Source organism: Staurois parvus, unplaced genomic scaffold (assembly GCF_062004578.1).
Source record: "Staurois parvus isolate SC_StPar_1 unplaced genomic scaffold, SC_StPar_1.0 ptg000860l, whole genome shotgun sequence".
In the NCBI taxonomy this organism is placed as follows: Eukaryota; Metazoa; Chordata; class Amphibia; order Anura; family Ranidae; genus Staurois; species Staurois parvus.
In genome coordinates, this window is record NW_028318656.1 from 4,346,490 (window position 1) to 4,366,839 (window position 20,350).

Here is a 20,350-nt window from a genome sequence, read left to right on the forward strand (position 1 = left end):
AATAGGCAGCGTACGGGGTAAAAAGGTGATCTTGAATCCTTTGCGCTTGAAGATTGCATCTCTGGCAACAGTGCCAGTGAGAGAGGCAACTGTTGGTGGCAGTGAAGGAGTTGATTGCTGGCTGGTGGTATATAGTAGTGGGATGCTGCATTGTGCTGTGCTGAATGAAACACAGTTACACAAAACAGATGGTGGACTATATTCCGCGTAGCACATCAGAGAGCAGTGATCAACTAGAGACGCGCAAAAGTACTAGAGCCAAGGGGGATTAGCTCAAGTGGTAGAGTGCTCGCTTAGCATGCGAGAGGTAGCGGGATCAATGCCCGCATCCTCCAAAGGAAAGCCTTCCTCAAGAGTGAGACCTGCTTTTCATTTTTTTTCTTCAGGCTCGGCACTGAGCGCTGTGGGAAAAGCCTCCCCTCTCTAGTCAAAACGCCAAGCAGGAGTCATCCTCGTAACATGTGCCATGGCGTTGACCCTCTCGGGCAGATGTGGCATCAGCCAATACCTTGACACAGAAGGACTAACACAAAGCATAAATTGCTTGCTTTGCCTGTCAGAAGTGGCGCAAGGCAGTGTTGGACCAAAGCAATCTATTACCCAAAGCACGGCCAGGCTTCCATGGCCAAGAGACAATAGTCCATTAGTGCCAAACGCGCAAGTGCCATGTAGAAGCTGAGAGTTTTCCACTGGTTTTATCACCACAATCGGGTCCCGCTTCCTTGACACAGAAGTGTGACATACCCAACCAGAACATGGCTTTTGGAGGGAACTAGGGGCTAGCCTTCTGCCCACTGATTAGGGCCCATGGAGAGAGCAGATCATTCTCCAATGACGGACAACAACATGATGAACGCTGAGAGCGAGGCTTGGATTACAACTCTGTATAAAGACAATAAATCTTCCCTTCTGGAGTGGATGGAAAGATGTAATATTAACCTTGTACAGGTCAACGGTCAGAGGAAATATGGTGGCCCTCATGCAGACTGGGTTGGAGAAGATCCTCTGTTTGGGACAGAAGTATTTATCAACAATCTCCCTTAAGAAATCTATGAACATATAAATGAATTGCACAGTTCAGACTGTTGGCATATCGTATGAGTTTTGTCTTATGATGGACACATTATGCAAGTGAAAGCAAACACCTGAAAGACAGCATGTGTGAGGGACTTGGTGTATCGAGGGCTGGGTTTGTTGCCGGGCTGTCTGCGGTGCGCTCCCTGATTAATCAAAGCATTTTGTGGGTGAAACAAAGCCCTTTGCCTAAGCAAAGAAACAGAGCTTGCCAGAGGAAAAAGCCAAGTTAGCAGAGGATGGTTTCGATCCATCGACCTCTGGGTTATGGGCCCAGCACGCTTCCGCTGCGCCACTCTGCTCCAGATGGGAAGAAACAGCAAAAATAGGAGGATGTAATATGCTACCGGTCCCATGGGACAAAAACTCCAGGAAATTCTTTGGCTGGGAGGCCACCTGGCCTGGCGCTCGACGGCCACTTTCCACATTCTGCTTATAGAAGGCTTTGATGGGAAAAGATCTGTTCCTCTCTGTTTCAGGCAGCTCCTATTGACTTTGTAGAGTCTCACATGAGGCCAATGTAGAGCCCCTCCAAAGATCTCCTACGGATGTGAATGGGGAGTGGCTCCATCTGACTAAGTCGCAAGGTAGATTACTAGGCAGTGCCATTGAGTTAGACAAGTCAACCCCAAGTCAAAGGTACTTAGAAAAAGCTCTGGCCCAGTCTTGGCTTTTCTTCTCCAATGGAAAGGCTTTCTAGCCTCAAAGATGCAATGGGCTGTCCTACATTTTCACAGTGGTGGTGTGTACGGCTGAAGAAAAGCATGTCTTTGGGTGGACTTGACCCACATCTGAATGTATTCACAGAGATGGCTACCAAGGCCTGAAGCAGGACTTTCTAAGACCTGCCAGGCGAGACAAGCCGTCTGTTTCCTGCCAAAGAGCATTGGTGGTTCAGTGGTAGAATTCTCGCCTGCCACGCGGGAGGCCCGGGTTCGATTCCCGGCCAATGCAACTAGGGTGGCTTTGTATTTATCGTCCCACAGGTAGCTCAGTTCCCTGACGCCCCCGAGATCGAGTACCTTGTCAAGGCTCATGTATATTGTCTAGAACCTGCTAGTCGGTGTGAATGTTTTTGAAACCACCTCCTCCAAATGACATCATGGAAAGCCATGGGGCCATACCGAAGGAAACGGTTGTTAATCGCCCACGGACATGCTTGGAGGTGTGACTCTGCCGCCAAGGGTTCCATGGATAACACCACAACCCTCACTACTGGCTGGAGAAGGAGCTTCTTCCCAAGGGATTCTGCTGTCCAAGGTCTCAGGAAAGACAAAAGGGAACTCTGAGGAGGAAGAGTGAAAACCTTTGAAATTGGGAAAATGGAGGCTGTCTTGGTGTCTAGCGGACAGAGCCTAACCCATCAATGCTGACACGGAGAGGTGCCTGGAGTTATAGCTGTCTAACGTGGTAGGTGTTCTGCTGCCATCTGATGGTTGGTTTCCACATTGCATTCTGAGTGTTTTTAACTGGGTGATCTTAGACATATACAGCATTTAAATGTGAAGCTGCAAGTAGTAAAAAATGAGCAAATATATCTATGCTTTGAGTCTGTGGAATCTAGACCTAATGTGTCATGTCAATAGGCAGCGTACGGGGTAAAAAGGTGATCTTGAATCCTTTGCGCTTGAAGATTGCATCTCTGGCAACAGTGCCAGTGAGAGAGGCAACTGTTGGTGGCAGTGAAGGAGTTGATTGCTGGCAGGTGGTATATAGTAGTGGGATGCTGCATTGTGCTGTGCTGAATGAAACACAGTTACACAAAACAGATGGTGGACTTTATTCCGCGTAGCACATCAGAGAGCAGTGATCAACTAGAGCGCGCAAAAGTACCAGAGCCAAGGGGGATTAGCTCAAGTGGTAGAGCGCTCGCTTAGCATGCGAGAGGTAGCTGATCCCGCTACCTCTCGCATGCTAAGCGAGCGCTCTGCCCGCATCCTCCAAAGGAAAGCCTTCCTCAAGGGTGAGACCTGCTTTTCATTTTTTTTCTTCAGGCTCGGCACTGAGCGCTGTGGGAAAAGCCTCCCCTCTCTAGTCAAAACGCCAAGCAGGAGTCATCCTCGTAACATGTGCCATGGCGTTGACCCTCTCGGGCAGATGTGGCATCAGCCAATACCTTGACACAGAAGGACTAACACAAAGCATAAATTGCTTTCTTTGCCTGTCAGAAGTGGCGCAAGGCAGTGTTGGACCAAAGCAATCTATTACCCAAAGCACGGCCAGGCTTCCATGGCCAAGAGACAATAGTCCATTAGTGCCAAACGCGCAAGTGCCATGTAGAAGCTGAGAGTTTTCCACTGGTTTTATCACCACAATCGGGTCCCGCTTCCTTGACACAGAAGTGTGACAGACCCAACCAGAACAGGGCTTTTGGAGGGAACTAGGGGCTAGCCTTCTGCCCACTGATTAGGGCCCATGGAGAGAGCAGATCATTCTCCAATGACGGACAACAACATGATGAACGCTGAGAGCGAGGCTTGGATTACAACTCTGTATAAAGACAATAAATCTTCCCTTCTGGAGTGGATGGAAAGATGTAATATTAACCTTGTACAGGTCAACGGTCAGAGGAAATATGGTGGCCCTCATGCAGACTGGGTTGGAGAAGATCCTCTGTTTGGGACAGAAGTATTTATCAACAATCTCCCTTAAGAAATCTATGAACATATAAATGAATTGCACAGTTCAGACTGTTGGCATATCGTATGAGTTTTGTCTTATGATGGACACATTATGCAAGTGAATGCAAACACCTGAAAGACAGCATGTGTGAGGGACTTGGTGTATCGAGGGCTGGGTTTGTTGCCGGGCTGTCTGCGGTGCGCTCCCTGATTAATCAAAGCATTTTGTGGGTGAAACAAAGCCCTTTGCCTAAGCAAAGAAACAGAGCTTGCCAGAGGAAAAAGCCAAGTTAGCAGAGGATGGTTTCGATCCATCGACCTGTGGGTTATGGGCCCAGCACGCTTCCGCTGCGCCACTCTGCTCCAGGTGGGAAGAAATAGCAAAAATAGGAGGATGTAATATGCTACCGGTCCCATGGGACAAAAACTCCAGGAAATTCTTTGGCTGGGAGGCCACCTGGCCTGGCGCTCGACGGCCACTTTCCACATTCTGCTTATAGAAGGCTTTGATGGGAAAAGATCTGTTCCTCTCTGTTTCAGGCAGCTCCTATTGACTTTGTAGAGTCTCACATGAGGCCAATGTAGAGCCCCTCCAAAGATCTCCTACGGATGTGAATGGGGAGTGGCTCCATCTGACTAAGTCGCAAGGTAGATTACTAGGCAGTGCCATTGAGTTAGACAAGACAACCCCAAGTCAAAGGTACTTAGAAAAAGCTCTGGCCCAGTCTTGGCTTTTCTTCTCCAATGGAAAGGCTTTCTAGCCTCAAAGATGCAATGGGCTGTCCTACATTTTCACAGTGGTGGTGTGTACGGCTGAAGAAAAGCATGTCTTTGGGTGGACTTGACCCACATCTGAATGTATTCACAGAGATGGCTACCAAGGCCTGAAGCAGGACTTTCTAAGACCTGCCAGGCGAGGCAAGCCGTCTGTTTCCTGCCAAAGAGCATTGGTGGTTCAGTGGTAGAATTCTCGCCTGCCACGCGGGAGGCCCGGGTTCGATTCCCGGCCAATGCAACTAGGGTGGCTTTGTATTTATCGTCCCACAGGTAGCTCAGTTCCCTGACGCCCCCGAGATCGAGTACCTTGTCAAGGCTCATGTATATTGTCTAGAACCTGCTAGTCGGTGTGAATGTTTTTGAAACCACCTCCTCCAAATGACATCATGGAAAGCCATGGGGCCATACCGAAGGAAACGGTTGTTAATCGCCCACGGACATGCTTGGAGGTGTGACTCTGCCGCCAAGGGTTCCATGGATAACACCACAACCCTCACTACTGGCTGGAGAAGGAGCTTCTTCCCAAGGGATTCTGCTGTCCAAGGTCTCAGGAAAGACAAAAGGGAACTCTGAGGAGGAAGAGTGAAAACCTTTGAAATTGGGAAAATGGAGGCTGTCTTGGTGTCTAGCGGACAGAGCCTAACCCATCAATGCTGACACGGAGAGGTGCCTGGAGTTATAGCTGTCTAACGTGGTAGGTGTTCTGCTGCCATCTGATGGTTGGTTTCCACATTGCATTCTGGGTGTTTTTAACTGGGTGATCTTAGACATATACAGCATTTAAATGTGAAGCTGCAAGTAGTAAAAAATGAGCAAATATATCTATGCTTTGAGTCTGTGGAATCTAGACCTAATGTGTCATGTCAATAGGCAGCGTACGGGGTAAAAAGGTGATCTTGAATCCTTTGCGCTTGAAGATTGCATCTCTGGCAACAGTGCCAGTGAGAGAGGCAACTGTTGGTGGCAGTGAAGGAGTTGATTGCTGGCAGGTGGTATATAGTAGTGGGATGCTGCATTGTGCTGTGCTGAATGAAACACAGTTACACAAAACAGATGGTGGACTTTATTCCGCGTAGCACATCAGAGAGCAGTGATCAACTAGAGCGTGCAAAAGTACCAGAGCCAAGGGGGATTAGCTCAAGTGGTAGAGCGCTCGCTTAGCATGCGAGAGGTAGCGGGATCAATGCCCGCATCCTCCAAAGGAAAGCCTTCCTCAAGGGTGAGACCTGCTTTTCATTTTTTTTCTTCAGGCTCGGCACTGAGCGCTGTGGGAAAAGCCTCCCCTCTCTAGTCAAAACGCCAAGCAGGAGTCATCCTCGTAACATGTGCCATGGCGTTGACCCTCTCGGGCAGATGTGGCATCAGCCAATACCTTGACACAGAAGGACTAACACAAAGCATAAATTGCTTGCTTTGCCTGTCAGAAGTGGCGCAAGGCAGTGTTGGACCAAAGCAATCTATTACCCAAAGCACGGCCAGGCTTCCATGGCCAAGAGACAATAGTCCATTAGTGCCAAACGCGCAAGTGCCATGTAGAAGCTGAGAGTTTTCCACTGGTTTTATCACCACAATCGGGTCCCGCTTCCTTGACACAGAAGTGTGACAGACCCAACCAGAACAGGGCTTTTGGAGGGAACTAGGGGCTAGCCTTCTGCCCACTGATTAGGGCCCATGGAGAGAGCAGATCATTCTCCAATGACGGACAACAACATGATGAACGCTGAGAGCGAGGCTTGGATTACAACTCTGTATAAAGACAATAAATCTTCCCTTCTGGAGTGGATGGAAAGATGTAATATTAACCTTGTACAGGTCAACGGTCAGAGGAAATATGGTGGCCCTCATGCAGACTGGGTTGGAGAAGATCCTCTGTTTGGGACAGAAGTATTTATCAACAATCTCCCTTAAGAAATCTATGAACATATAAATGAATTGCACAGTTCAGACTGTTGGCATATCGTATGAGTTTTGTCTTATGATGGACACATTATGCAAGTGAAAGCAAACACCTGAAAGACAGCATGTGTGAGGGACTTGGTGTATCGAGGGCTGGGTTTGTTGCCGGGCTGTCTGCGGTGCGCTCCCTGATTAATCAAAGCATTTTGTGGGTGAAACAAAGCCCTTTGCCTAAGCAAAGAAACAGAGCTTGCCAGAGGAAAAAGCCAAGTTAGCAGAGGATGGTTTCGATCCATCGACCTGTGGGTTATGGGCCCAGCACGCTTCCGCTGCGCCACTCTGCTCCAGGTGGGAAGAAATAGCAAAAATAGGAGGATGTAATATGCTACCGGTCCCATGGGACAAAAACTCCAGGAAATTCTTTGGCTGGGAGGCCACCTGGCCTGGCGCTCGACGGCCACTTTCCACATTCTGCTTATAGAAGGCTTTGATGGGAAAAGATCTGTTCCTCTCTGTTTCAGGCAGCTCCTATTGACTTTGTAGAGTCTCACATGAGGCCAATGTAGAGCCCCTCCAAAGATCTCCTACGGATGTGAATGGGGAGTGGCTCCATCTGACTAAGTCGCAAGGTAGATTACTAGGCAGTGCCATTGAGTTAGACAAGTCAACCCCAAGTCAAAGGTACTTAGAAAAAGCTCTGGCCCAGTCTTGGCTTTTCTTCTCCAATGGAAAGGCTTTCTAGCCTCAAAGATGCAATGGGCTGTCCTACATTTTCACAGTGGTGGTGTGTACGGCTGAAGAAAAGCATGTCTTTGGGTGGACTTGACCCACATCTGAATGTATTCACAGAGATGGCTACCAAGGCCTGAAGCAGGACTTTCTAAGACCTGCCAGGCGAGACAAGCCGTCTGTTTCCTGCCAAAGAGCATTGGTGGTTCAGTGGTAGAATTCTCGCCTGCCACGCGGGAGGCCCGGGTTCGATTCCCAGCCAATGCAACTAGGGTGGCTTTGTATTTATCGTCCCACAGGTAACTCAGTTCCCTGACGCCCCCGAGATCGAGTACCTTGTCAAGGCTCATGTATATTGTCTAGAACCTGCTAGTCGGTGTGAATGTTTTTGAAACCACCTCCTCCAAATGACATCATGGAAAGCCATGGGGCCATACCGAAGGAAACGGTTGTTAATCGCCCACGGACATGCTTGGAGGTGTGACTCTGCCGCCAAGGGTTCCATGGATAACACCACAACCCTCACTACTGGCTGGAGAAGGAGCTTCTTCCCAAGGGATTCTGCTGTCCAAGGTCTCAGGAAAGACAAAAGGGAACTCTGAGGAGGAAGAGTGAAAACCTTTGAAATTGGGAAAATGGAGGCTGTCTTGGTGTCTAGCGGACAGAGCCTAACCCATCAATGCTGACACGGAGAGGTGCCTGGAGTTATAGCTGTCTAACGTGGTAGGTGTTCTGCTGCCATCTGATGGTTGGTTTCCACATTGCATTCTGAGTGTTTTTAACTGGGTGATCTTAGACATATACAGCATTTAAATGTGAAGCTGCAAGTAGTAAAAAATGAGCAAATATATCTATGCTTTGAGTCTGTGGAATCTAGACCTAATGTGTCATGTCAATAGGCAGCGTACGGGGTAAAAAGGTGATCTTGAATCCTTTGCGCTTGAAGATTGCATCTCTGGCAACAGTGCCAGTGAGAGAGGCAACTGTTGGTGGCAGTGAAGGAGTTGATTGCTGGCAGGTGGTATATAGTAGTGGGATGCTGCATTGTGCTGTGCTGAATGAAACACAGTTACACAAAACAGATGGTGGACTTTATTCCGCGTAGCACATCAGAGAGCAGTGATCAACTAGAGCGCGCAAAAGTACCAGAGCCAAGGGGGATTAGCTCAAGTGGTAGAGCGCTCGCTTAGCATGCGAGAGGTAGCGGGATCAATGCCCGCATCCTCCAAAGGAAAGCCTTCCTCAAGGGTGAGACCTGCTTTTCATTTTTTTTCTTCAGGCTCGGCACTGAGCGCTGTGGGAAAAGCCTCCCCTCTCTAGTCAAAACGCCAAGCAGGAGTCATCCTCGTAACATGTGCCATGGCGTTGACCCTCTCGGGCAGATGTGGCATCAGCCAATACCTTGACACAGAAGGACTAACACAAAGCATAAATTGCTTGCTTTGCCTGTCAGAAGTGGCGCAAGGCAGTGTTGGACCAAAGCAATCTATTACCCAAAGCACGGCCAGGCTTCCATGGCCAAGAGACAATAGTCCATTAGTGCCAAACGCGCAAGTGCCATGTAGAAGCTGAGAGTTTTCCACTGGTTTTATCACCACAATCGGGTCCCGCTTCCTTGACACAGAAGTGTGACAGACCCAACCAGAACAGGGCTTTTGGAGGGAACTAGGGGCTAGCCTTCTGCCCACTGATTAGGGCCCATGGAGAGAGCAGATCATTCTCCAATGACGGACAACAACATGATGAACGCTGAGAGCGAGGCTTGGATTACAACTCTGTATAAAGACAATAAATCTTCCCTTCTGGAGTGGATGGAAAGATGTAATATTAACCTTGTACAGGTCAACGGTCAGAGGAAATATGGTGGCCCTCATGCAGACTGGGTTGGAGAAGATCCTCTGTTTGGGACAGAAGTATTTATCAACAATCTCCCTTAAGAAATCTATGAACATATAAATGAATTGCACAGTTCAGACTGTTGGCATATCGTATGAGTTTTGTCTTATGATGGACACATTATGCAAGTGAAAGCAAACACCTGAAAGACAGCATGTGTGAGGGACTTGGTGTATCGAGGGCTGGGTTTGTTGCCGGGCTGTCTGCGGTGCGCTCCCTGATTAATCAAAGCATTTTGTGGGTGAAACAAAGCCCTTTGCCTAAGCAAAGAAACAGAGCTTGCCAGAGGAAAAAGCCAAGTTAGCAGAGGATGGTTTCGATCCATCGACCTCTGGGTTATGGGCCCAGCACGCTTCCGCTGCGCCACTCTGCTCCAGGTGGGAAGAAATAGCAAAAATAGGAGGATGTAATATGCTACCGGTCCCATGGGACAAAAACTCCAGGAAATTCTTTGGCTGGGAGGCCACCTGGCCTGGCGCTCGACGGCCACTTTCCACATTCTGCTTATAGAAGGCTTTGATGGGAAAAGATCTGTTCCTCTCTGTTTCAGGCAGCTCCTATTGACTTTGTAGAGTCTCACATGAGGCCAATGTAGAGCCCCTCCAAAGATCTCCTACGGATGTGAATGGGGAGTGGCTCCATCTGACTAAGTCGCAAGGTAGATTACTAGGCAGTGCCGTTGAGTTAGACAAGACAACCCCAAGTCAAAGGTACTTAGAAAAAGCTCTGGCCCAGTCTTGGCTTTTCTTCTCCAATGGAAAGGCTTTCTAGCCTCAAAGATGCAATGGGCTGTCCTACATTTTCACAGTGGTGGTGTGTACGGCTGAAGAAAAGCATGTCTTTGGGTGGACTTGACCCACATCTGAATGTATTCACAGAGATGGCTACCAAGGCCTGAAGCAGGACTTTCTAAGACCTGCCAGGCGAGGCAAGCCGTCTGTTTCCTGCCAAAGAGCATTGGTGGTTCAGTGGTAGAACTCTCGCCTGCCACGCGGGAGGCCCGGGTTCGATTCCCGGCCAATGCAACTAGGGTGGCTTTGTATTTATCGTCCCACAGGTAGCTCAGTTCCCTGACGCCCCCGAGATCGAGTACCTTGTCAAGGCTCATGTATATTGTCTAGAACCTGCTAGTCGGTGTGAATGTTTTTGAAACCACCTCCTCCAAATGACATCATGGAAAGCCATGGGGCCATACCGAAGGAAACGGTTGTTAATCGCCCACGGACATGCTTGGAGGTGTGACTCTGCCGCCAAGGGTTCCATGGATAACACCACAACCCTCACTACTGGCTGGAGAAGGAGCTTCTTCCCAAGGGATTATGCTGTCCAAGGTCTCAGGAAAGACAAAAGGGAACTCTGAGGAGGAAGAGTGAAAACCTTTGAAATTGGGAAAATGGAGGCTGTCTTGGTGTCTAGCGGACAGAGCCTAACCCATCAATGCTGACACGGAGAGGTGCCTGGAGTTATAGCTGTCTAACGTGGTAGGTGTTCTGCTGCCATCTGATGGTTGGTTTCCACATTGCATTCTGGGTGTTTTTAACTGGGTGATCTTAGACATATACAGCATTTAAATGTGAAGCTGCAAGTAGTAAAAAATGAGCAAATATATCTATGCTTTGAGTCTGTAGAATCTAGACCTAATGTGTCATGTCAATAGGCAGCGTACGGGGTAAAAAGGTGATCTTGAATCCTTTGCGCTTGAAGATTGCATCTCTGGCAACAGTGCCAGTGAGAGAGGCAACTGTTGGTGGCAGTGAAGGAGTTGATTGCTGGCAGGTGGTATATAGTAGAGGGATGCTGCATAGTGCTGTGCTGAATGAAACACAGTTACACAAAACAGATGGTGGACTTTATTCCGCGTAGCACATCAGAGAGCAGTGATCAACGAGAGCGCAAAGAAAGCACCGGAGCCAAGGGGGATTAGCTCAAGTGGTAGAGCGCTCGCTTAGCATGCGAGAGGTAGCGGGATCAATGCCCGCATCCTCCAAAGGAAAGCCTTCCTCAAGGGTGAGACCTGCTTTTCATTTTTTTTCTTCAGGCTCGGCACTGAGCGCTGTGGGAAAAGCCTCCCCTCTCTAGTCAAAACGCCAAGCAGGAGTCATCCTCGTAACATGTGCCATGGCGTTGACCCTCTCGGGCAGATGTGGCATCAGCCAATACCTTGACACAGAAGGACTAACACAAAGCATAAATTGCTTGCTTTGCCTGTCAGAAGTGGCGCAAGGCAGTGTTGGACCAAAGCAATCTATTACCCAAAGCACGGCCAGGCTTCCATGGCCAAGAGACAATAGTCCATTAGTGCCAAACGCGCAAGTGCCATGTAGAAGCTGAGAGTTTTCCACTGGTTTTATCACCACAATCGGGTCCCGCTTCCTTGACACAGAAGTGTGACAGACCCAACCAGAACAGGGCTTTTGGAGGGAACTAGGGGCTAGCCTTCTGCCCACTGATTAGGGCCCATGGAGAGAGCAGATCATTCTCCAATGACGGACAACAACATGATGAACACTGAGAGCGAGGCTTGGATTACAACTCTGTATAAAGACAATAAATCTTCCCTTCTGGAGTGGATGGAAAGATGTAATATTAACCTTGTACAGGTCAACGGTCAGAGGAAATATGGTGGCCCTCATGCAGACTGGGTTGGAGAAGATCCTCTGTTTGGGACAGAAGTATTTATCAACAATCTCCCTTAAGAAATCTATGAACATATAAATGAATTGCACAGTTCAGACTGTTGGCATATCGTATGAGTTTTGTCTTATGATGGACACATTATGCAAGTGAAAGCAAACACCTGAAAGACAGCATGTGTGAGGGACTTGGTGTATCTGAGGGCTGGGTTTGTTGCCGGGCTGTCTGCGGTGCGCTCCCTGATTAATCAAAGCATTTTGTGGGTGAAACAAAGCCCTTTGCCTAAGCAAAGAAACAGAGCTTGCCAGAGGAAAAAGCCAAGTTAGCAGAGGATGGTTTCGATCCATCGACCTCTGGGTTATGGGCCCAGCACGCTTCCGCTGCGCCACTCTGCTCCAGATGGGATGAAATAGCAAAAATAGGAGGATGTAATATGCTACCGGTCCCATGGGACAAAAACTCCAGGAAATTCTTTGGCTGGGAGGCCACCTGGCCTGGCGCTCGACGGCCACTTTCCACATTCTGCTTATAGAAGGCTTTGATGGGAAAAGATCTGTTCCTCTCTGTTTCAGGCAGCTCCTATTGACTTTGTAGAGTCTCACATGAGGCCAATGTAGAGCCCCTCCAAAGATCTCCTACGGATGTGAATGGGGAGTGGCTCCATCTGACTAAGTCGCAAGGTAGATTACTAGGCAGTGCCGTTGAGTTAGACAAGTCAACCCCAAGTCAAAGGTACTTAGAAAAAGCTCTGGCCCAGTCTTGGCTTTTCTTCTCCAATGGAAAGGCTTTCTAGCCTCAAAGATGCAATGGGCTGTCCTACATTTTCACAGTGGTGGTGTGTACGGCTGAAGAAAAGCATGTCTTTGGGTGGACTTGACCCACATCTGAATGTATTCACAGAGATGGCTACCAAGGCCTGAAGCAGGACTTTCTAAGACCTGCCAGGCGAGGCAAGCCGTCTGTTTCCTGCCAAAGAGCATTGGTGGTTCAGTGGTAGAATTCTTGCCTGCCACGCGGGAGGCCCGGGTTCGATTCCCGGCCAATGCAACTAGGGTGGCTTTGTATTTATCGTCCCACAGGTAGCTCAGTTTCCTGACGCCCCCGAGATCGAGTACCTTGTCAAGGCTCATGTATATTGTCTAGAACCTGCTAGTCGGTGTGAATGTTTTTGAAACCACCTCCTCCAAATGACATCGTGGAAAGCCATGGGGCCATACCGAAGGAAACGGTTGTTAATCGCCCACGGACATGCTTGGAAGTGTGACTCTGCCGCCAAGGGTTCCATGGATAACACCACAACCCTCACTACTGGCTGGAGAAGGAGCTTCTTCCCAAGGGATTCTGCTGTCCAATTTCTCAGGAAAGACAAAAGGGAACTCTGAGGAGGAAGAGTGAAAACCTTTGAAATTGGGAAAATGGAGGCTGTCTTGGTGTCTAGCGGCCAGAGCCTAACCCATCAATGCTGACACGGAGAGGTGCCTGGAGTTATAGCTGTCAAACGTGGTAGGTGTTCTGCTGCCATCTGATGGTTGGTTTCCACATTGCATTCTGGGTGTTTTTAACTGGGTGATCTTAGACATATACAGCATTTAAATGTGAAGCTGCAAGTAGTAAAAAATGAGCAAATATATCTATGCTTTGAGTCTGTGGAATCTAGACCTAATGTGTCATGTCAATAGGCAGCGTACGGGGTAAAAAGGTGATCTTGAATCCTTTGCGCTTGAAGATTGCATCTCTGGCAACAGTGCCAGTGAGAGAGGCAACTGTTGGTGGCAGTGAAGGAGTTGATTGCTGGCAGGTGGTATATAGTAGTGGGATGCTGCATTGTGCTGTGCTGAATGAAACACAGTTACACAAAACAGATGGTGGACTTTATTCCACGTAGCACATCAGAGAGCAGTGATCAACTAGAGCGCGCAAAAGTACCAGAGCCAAGGGGTATTAGCTCAAGCGGTAGAGCGCTCGCTTAGCATGCGAGAGGTAGCGGGATCAATGCCCGCATCCTCCAAAGGAAAGCCTTCCTCAAGGGTGAGACCTGCTTTTCATATTTTTTCTTCAGGCTCGGCACTGAGCGCTGTGGGAAAAGCCTCCCCTCTCTAGTCAAAACGCCAAGCAGGAGTCATCCTCGTAACATGTGCCATGGCGTTGACCCTCTCGGGCAGATGTGGCATCAGCCAATACCTTGACACAGAAGGACTAACACAAAGCATAAATTGCTTGCTTTGCCTGTCAGAAGTGGCGCAAGGCAGTGTTGGACCAAAGCAATCTATTACCCAAAGCACGGCCAGGCTTCCATGGCCAAGAGACAATAGTCCATTAGTGCCAAACGCGCAAGTGCCATGTAGAAGCTGAGAGTTTTCCACTGGTTTTATCACCACAATCGGGTCCCGCTCCCTTGACACAGAAGTGTGACAGACCCAACCAGAACAGGGCTTTTGGAGGGAACTAGGGGCTAGCCTTCTGCCCACTGATTAGGGCCCATGGAGAGAGCAGATCATTCTCCAATGACGGACAACAACATGATGAACGCTGAGAGCGAGGCTTGGATTACAACTCTGTATAAAGACAATAAATCTTCCCTTCTGGAGTGGATGGAAAGATGTAATATTAACCTTGTACAGGTCAACGGTCAGAGGAAATATGGTGGCCCTCATGCAGACTGGGTTGGAGAAGATCCTCTGTTTGGGACAGAAGTATTTATCAACAATCTCCCTTAAGAAATCTATGAACATATAAATGAATTGCACAGTTCAGACTGTTGGCATATCGTATGAGTTTTGTCTTATGATGGACACATTATGCAAGGAAAGCAAACACCTGAAAGACAGCATGTGTGAGGGACTTGGTGTATCGAGGGCTGGGTTTGTTGCCGGGCTGTCTGCGGTGCGCTCCCTGATTAATCAAAGCATTTTGTGGGTGAAACAAAGCCCTTTGCCTAAGCAAAGAAACAGAGCTTGCCAGAGGAAAAAGCCAAGTTAGCAGAGGATGGTTTCGATCCATCGACCTCTGGGTTATGGGCCCAGCACGCTTCCGCTGCGCCACTCTGCTCCAGGTGGGAAGAAACAGCAAAAATAGGAGGATGTAATATGCTACCGGTCCCATGGGACAAAAACTCCAGGAAATTCTTTGGCTGGGAGGCCACCTGCATGGCGCTCGACGGCCACTTTCCACATTCTGCTTATAGAAGGCTTTGATGGGAAAAGATCTGTTCCTCTCTGTTTCAGGCAGCTCCTATTGACTTTGTAGAGTCTCACATGAGGCCAATGTAGAGCCCCTCCAAAGATCTCCTACGGATGTGAATGGGGAGTGGCTCCATCTGACTAAGTCGCAAGGTAGATTACTAGGCAGTGCCATTGAGTTAGACAAGTCAACCCCAAGTCAAAGGTACTTAGACAAAGCTCTGGCCCAGTCTTGGCTTTTCTTCTCCAATGGAAAGGCTTTCTAGCCTCAAAGATGCAATGGGCTGTCCTACATTTTCACAGTGGTGGTGTGTACGGCTGAAGAAAAGCATGTCTTTGGGTGGACTTGACCCACATCTGAATGTATTCACAGAGATGGCTACCAAGGCCTGAAGCAGGACTTTCAAAGACCTGCCAGGCGAGGCAAGCCATCTGTTTCCTGCCAAAGAGCATTGGTGGTTCAGTGGTAGAATTCTTGCCTGCCACGCGGGAGGCCCGGGTTCGATTCCCGGCCAATGCAACTAGGGTGGCTTTGTATTTATTGTCCCACAGGTAGCTCAGTTCCCTGACGCCCCCGAGATCGAGTACCTTGTCAAGGCTCATGTATATTATCTAGAACCTGCTAGTCGGTGTGAATGTTTTTGAAACCACCTCCTCCAAATGACATCGTGGAAAGCCATGGGGCCATACCGAAGGAAACGCTTGTTAATCGCCCACGGACATGCTTGGAGGTGTGACTCTGCCGCCAAGGGTTCCATGGATAACACCATAACCCCCACTACTGGCTGGAGAAGGAGCTTCTTCCCAAGGGATTCTGCTGTCCAAGGTCTCAGGAAAGACAAAAGGGAACTCTGAGGAGGAAGAGTGAAAACCTTTGAAATTGGGAAAATGGAGGCTGTCTTGGTGTCTAGCGGACAGAGCCTAACCCATCAATGCTGACACGGAGAGGTGCCTGGAGTTATAGCTGTCTAACGTGGTAGGTGTTCTGCTGCCATCTGATGGTTGGTTTCCACATTGCATTCTGAGTGTTTTTAACTGGGTGATCTTAGACATATACAGCATTTAAATGTGAAGCTGCAAGTAGTAAAAAATGAGCAAATATATCTATGCTTTGAGTCTGTGGAATCTAGACCTAATGTGTCATGTCAATAGGCAGCGTACGGGGTAAAAAGGTGATCTTGAATCCTTTGCGCTTGAAGATTGCATCTCTGGCAACAGTGCCAGTGAGAGAGGCAACTGTTGGTGGCAGTGAAGGAGTTGATTGCTGGCAGGTGGTATATAGTAGTGGGATGCTGCATTGTGCTGTGCTGAATGAAACACAGTTACACAAAACAGATGGTGGACTTTATTCCGCGTAGCACATCAGAGAGCAGTGATCAACTAGAGCGCGCAAAAGTACCAGAGCCAAGGGGGATTAGCTCAAGTGGTAGAGCGCTCGCTTAGCATGCGAGAGGTAGCGGGATCAATGCCCGCATCCTCCAAAGGAAAGCCTTCCTCAAGGGTGAGACCTGCTTTTCATTTTTTTTCTTCAGGCTCGGCACTGAGCGCTGTGGGAAAAGCCTCCCCTCTCTAGTCAAAACGCCAAGCAGGAGTCATCCTCGTAACATGTGCCATGGCGTTGACCCTCTCGGGCAGATGTGGCATCAGTAAATACCTTGACACAGAAGGACTAACACAAAGCATAAATTGCTTGCTTTGCCTGTCAGAAGTGGCGCAAGGCAGTGTTGGACCAAAGCAATCTATTACCCAAAGCACGGCCAGGCTTCCATGGCCAAGAGACAATAGTCCATTAGTGCCAAATGCGCAAGTGCCATATAGAAGCTGAGAGTTTTCCACTGGTTTTATCACCACAATCGGGTCCCGCTTCCTTGACACAGAAGTGTGACAGACCCAACCAGAACAGGGCTTTTGGAGGGAACTAGGGGCTAGCCTTCTGCCCACTGATTAGGGCCCATGGAGAGAGCAGATCATTCTCCAATGACGGACAACAACATGATGAACGCTGAGAGCGAGGCTTGGATTACAACTCTGTATAAAGACAATAAATCTTCCCTTCTGGAGTGGATGGAAAGATGTAATACTAACCTTGTACAGGTCAACGGTCAGAGGAAATATGGTGGCCCTCATGCAGACTGGGTTGGAGAAGATCCTCTGTTTGGGACAGAAGTATTTATCAACAATCTCCCTTAAGAAATCTATGAACATATAAATGAATTGCACAGTTCAGACTGTTGGCATATCGTATGAGTTTTGTCTTATGATGGACACATTATGCAAGTGAAAGCAAACACCTGAAAGACAGCATGTGTGAGGGACTTGGTGTATCGAGGGCTGGGTTTGTTGCCGGGCTGTCTGCGGTGCGCTCCCTGATTAATCAAAGCATTTTGTGGGTGAAACAAAGCCCTTTGCCTAAGCAAAGAAACAGAGCTTGCCAGAGGAAAAAGCCAAGTTAGCAGAGGATGGTTTCGATCCATCGACCTCTGGGTTATGGGCCCAGCACGCTTCCGCTGCGCCACTCTGCTCCAGGTGGGAAGAAACAGCAAAAATAGGAGGATGTAATATGCTACCGGTCCCATGGGACAAAAACTCCAGGAAATTCTTTGGCTGGGAGGCCACCTGGCCTGGCGCTCGACGGCCACTTTCCACATTCTGCTTATAGAAGGCTTTGATGGGAAAAGATATGTTCCTCTCTGTTTCAGGCAGCTCCTATTGACTTTGTAGAGTCTCACATGAGGCCAATGTAGAGCCCCTCCAAAGATCTCCTACGGATGTGAATGGGGAGTGGCTCCATCTGACTAAGTCGCAAGGTAGATTACTAGGCAGTGCCATTGAGTTAGACAAGTCAACCCCAAGTCAAAGGTACTTAGAAAAAGCTCTGGCCCAGTCTTGGCTTTTCTTCTCCAATGGAAAGGCTTTCTAGCCTCAAAGATGCAATGGGCTGTCCTACATTTTCACAGTGGTGGTGTGTACGGCTGAAGAAAAGCATGTCTTTGGGTGGACTTGACCCACATCTGAATGTATTCACAGAGATGGCTACCAAGGCCTGAAGCAGGACTTTCTAAGACCTGCCAGGCGAGGCAAGCCGTCTGTTTCCTGCCAAAGAGCATTGGTGGTTCAGTGGTAGAATTCTCGCCTGCCACGCGGGAGGCCCGGGTTCGATTCCCGGCCAATGCAACTATGGTGGCTTTGTATTTATCGTCCCACAGGTAGCTCAGTTCCCTGACGCCCCCGAGATCGAGTACCTTGTCAAGGCTCATGTATATTGTCTAGAACCTGCTAGTCGGTGTGAATGTTTTTGAAACCACCTCCTCCAAATGACATCATGGAAAGCCATGGGGCCATACCGAAGGAAACGGTTGTTAATCGCCCACGGACATGCTTGGAGGTGTGACTCTGCCGCCAAGGGTTCCATGGATAACACCACAACCCTCACTACTGGCTGGAGAAGGAGCTTCTTCCCAAGGGATTCTGCTGTCCAAGGTCTCAGGAAAGACAAAAGGGAACTCTGAGGAGGAAGAGTGAAAACCTTTGAAATTGGGAAAATGGAGGCTGTCTTGGTGTCTAGCGGACAGAGCCTAACCCATCAATGCTGACACGGAGAGGTGCCTGGAGTTATAGCTGTCTAACGTGGTAGGTGTTCTGCTGCCATCTGATGGTTGGTTTCCACATTGCATTCTGAGTGTTTTTAACTGGGTGATCTTAGACATATACAGCATTTAAATGTGAAGCTGCAAGTAGTAAAAAATGAGCAAATATATCTATGCTTTGAGTCTGTGGAATCTAGACCTAATGTGTCATGTCAATAGGCAGCGTACGGGGTAAAAAGGTGATCTTGAATCCTTTGCGCTTGAAGATTGCATCTCTGGCAACAGTGCCAGTGAGAGAGGCAACTGTTGGTGGCAGTGAAGGAGTTGATTGCTGGCAGGTGGTATATAGTAGTGGGATGCTGCATTGTGCTGTGCTGAATGAAACACAGTTACACAAAACAGATGGTGGACTTTATTCCGCGTAGCACATCAGAGAGCAGTGATCAACTAGAGCGCGCAAAAGTACCAAAGCCAAGGGGGATTAGCTCAAGTGGTAGAGCGCTCGCTTAGCATGCGAGAGGTAGCGGGATCAATGCCCGCATCCTCCAAAGGAAAGCCTTCCTCAAGGGTGAGACCTGCTTTTCATTTTTTTTCTTCAGGCTCGGCACTGAGCGCTGTGGGAAAAGCCTCCCCTCTCTAGTCAAAACGCCAAGCAGGAGTCATCCTCGTAACATGTGCCATGGCGTTGACCCTCTCGGGCAGATGTGGCATCAGCCAATACCTTGACACAGAAGGACTAACACAAAGCATAAATTGCTTGCTTTGCCTGTCAGAAGTGGCGCAAGGCAGTGTTGGACCAAAGCAATCTATTACCCAAAGCACGGCCAGGCTTCCATGGCCAAGAGACAATAGTCCATTAGTGCCAAACGCGCAAGTGCCATGTAGAAGCTGAGAGTTTTCCACTGGTTTTATCACCACAATCGGGTCCCGCTTCCTTGACACAGAAGTGTGACAGACCCAACCAGAACAGGGCTTTTGGAGGGAACTAGGGGCTAGCCTTCTGCCCACTGATTAGGGCCCATGGAGAGAGCAGATCATTCTCCAATGACGGACAACAACATGATGAACGCTGAGAGCGAGGCTTGGATTACAACTCTGTATAAAGACAATAAATCTTCCCTTCTGGAGTGGATGGAAAGATGTAATATTAACCTTGTACAGGTCAACGGTCAGAGGAAATATGGTGGCCCTCATGCAGACTGGGTTGGAGAAGATCCTCTGTTTGGGACAGAAGTATTTATCAACAATCTCCCTTAAGAAATCTATGAACATATAAATGAATTGCACAGTTCAGACTGTTGGCATATCGTATGAGTTTTGTCTTATGATGGACACATTATGCAAGTGAAAGCAAACACCTGAAAGACAGCATGTGTGAGGGACTTGGTGTATCGAGGGCTGGGTTTGTTGCCGGGCTGTCTGCGGTGCGCTCCCTGATTAATCAAAGCATTTTGTGGGTGAAACAAAGCCCTTTGCCTAAGCAAAGAAACAGAGCTTGCCAGAGGAAAAAGCCAAGTTAGCAGAGGATGGTTTCGATCCATCGACCTCTGGGTTATGGGCCCAGCACGCTTCCGCTGCGCCACTCTGCTCCAGGTGGGAAGAAATAGCAAAAATAGGAGGATGTAATATGCTACCGGTCCCATGGGACAAAAACTCCAGGAAATTCTTTGGCTGGGAGGCCACCTGGCCTGGCGCTCGACGGCCACTTTCCACATTCTGCTTATAGAAGGCTTTGATGGGAAAAGATCTGTTCCTCTCTGTTTCAGGCAGCTCCTATTGACTTTGTAGAGTCTCACATGAGGCCAATGTAGAGCCCCTCCAAAGATCTCCTACGGATGTGAATGGGGAGTGGCTCCATCTGACTAAGTCGCAAGGTAGATTACTAGGCAGTGCCATTGAGTTAGACAAGTCAACCCCAAGTCAAAGGTACTTAGAAAAAGCTCTGGCCCAGTCTTGG

General features: G+C 48.7%; 12 non-coding genes across 12 annotated transcripts; all 12 read left to right on the plus strand.

Moving 5' to 3' along the window:
- Positions 1 to 262: 262 nt before the first annotated feature.
- Positions 263 to 335, plus strand: TRNAA-AGC (transfer RNA alanine (anticodon AGC)). The gene has a single exon. It is a non-coding gene; the product is annotated as a tRNA-Ala (tRNA).
- A 1,622-nt stretch (positions 336 to 1,957) lies between these two features.
- Positions 1,958 to 2,028, plus strand: TRNAG-GCC (transfer RNA glycine (anticodon GCC)). Its single transcript has one exon. It is a non-coding gene; the product is annotated as a tRNA-Gly (tRNA).
- Positions 2,029 to 4,639: 2,611 nt separating this feature from the next.
- TRNAG-GCC (transfer RNA glycine (anticodon GCC)) lies at positions 4,640 to 4,710 on the plus strand. The gene has a single exon. It is a non-coding gene; the product is annotated as a tRNA-Gly (tRNA).
- Positions 4,711 to 5,598: 888 nt separating this feature from the next.
- On the plus strand, positions 5,599 to 5,671 carry TRNAA-AGC (transfer RNA alanine (anticodon AGC)). Its single transcript has one exon. It is a non-coding gene; the product is annotated as a tRNA-Ala (tRNA).
- Positions 5,672 to 8,252: 2,581 nt separating this feature from the next.
- Positions 8,253 to 8,325, plus strand: TRNAA-AGC (transfer RNA alanine (anticodon AGC)). Its single transcript has one exon. It is a non-coding gene; the product is annotated as a tRNA-Ala (tRNA).
- Positions 8,326 to 9,947: 1,622 nt separating this feature from the next.
- TRNAG-GCC (transfer RNA glycine (anticodon GCC)) lies at positions 9,948 to 10,018 on the plus strand. Its single transcript has one exon. It is a non-coding gene; the product is annotated as a tRNA-Gly (tRNA).
- Positions 10,019 to 10,907: 889 nt separating this feature from the next.
- Positions 10,908 to 10,980, plus strand: TRNAA-AGC (transfer RNA alanine (anticodon AGC)). The gene has a single exon. It is a non-coding gene; the product is annotated as a tRNA-Ala (tRNA).
- Positions 10,981 to 12,603: 1,623 nt separating this feature from the next.
- On the plus strand, positions 12,604 to 12,674 carry TRNAG-GCC (transfer RNA glycine (anticodon GCC)). Its single transcript has one exon. It is a non-coding gene; the product is annotated as a tRNA-Gly (tRNA).
- Positions 12,675 to 15,255: 2,581 nt separating this feature from the next.
- On the plus strand, positions 15,256 to 15,326 carry TRNAG-GCC (transfer RNA glycine (anticodon GCC)). The gene has a single exon. It is a non-coding gene; the product is annotated as a tRNA-Gly (tRNA).
- An 888-nt stretch (positions 15,327 to 16,214) lies between these two features.
- TRNAA-AGC (transfer RNA alanine (anticodon AGC)) lies at positions 16,215 to 16,287 on the plus strand. The gene has a single exon. It is a non-coding gene; the product is annotated as a tRNA-Ala (tRNA).
- A 1,622-nt stretch (positions 16,288 to 17,909) lies between these two features.
- Positions 17,910 to 17,980, plus strand: TRNAG-GCC (transfer RNA glycine (anticodon GCC)). The gene has a single exon. It is a non-coding gene; the product is annotated as a tRNA-Gly (tRNA).
- Positions 17,981 to 18,868: 888 nt separating this feature from the next.
- TRNAA-AGC (transfer RNA alanine (anticodon AGC)) lies at positions 18,869 to 18,941 on the plus strand. Its single transcript has one exon. It is a non-coding gene; the product is annotated as a tRNA-Ala (tRNA).
- The last annotated feature ends 1,409 nt before the right edge of the window (positions 18,942 to 20,350 follow it).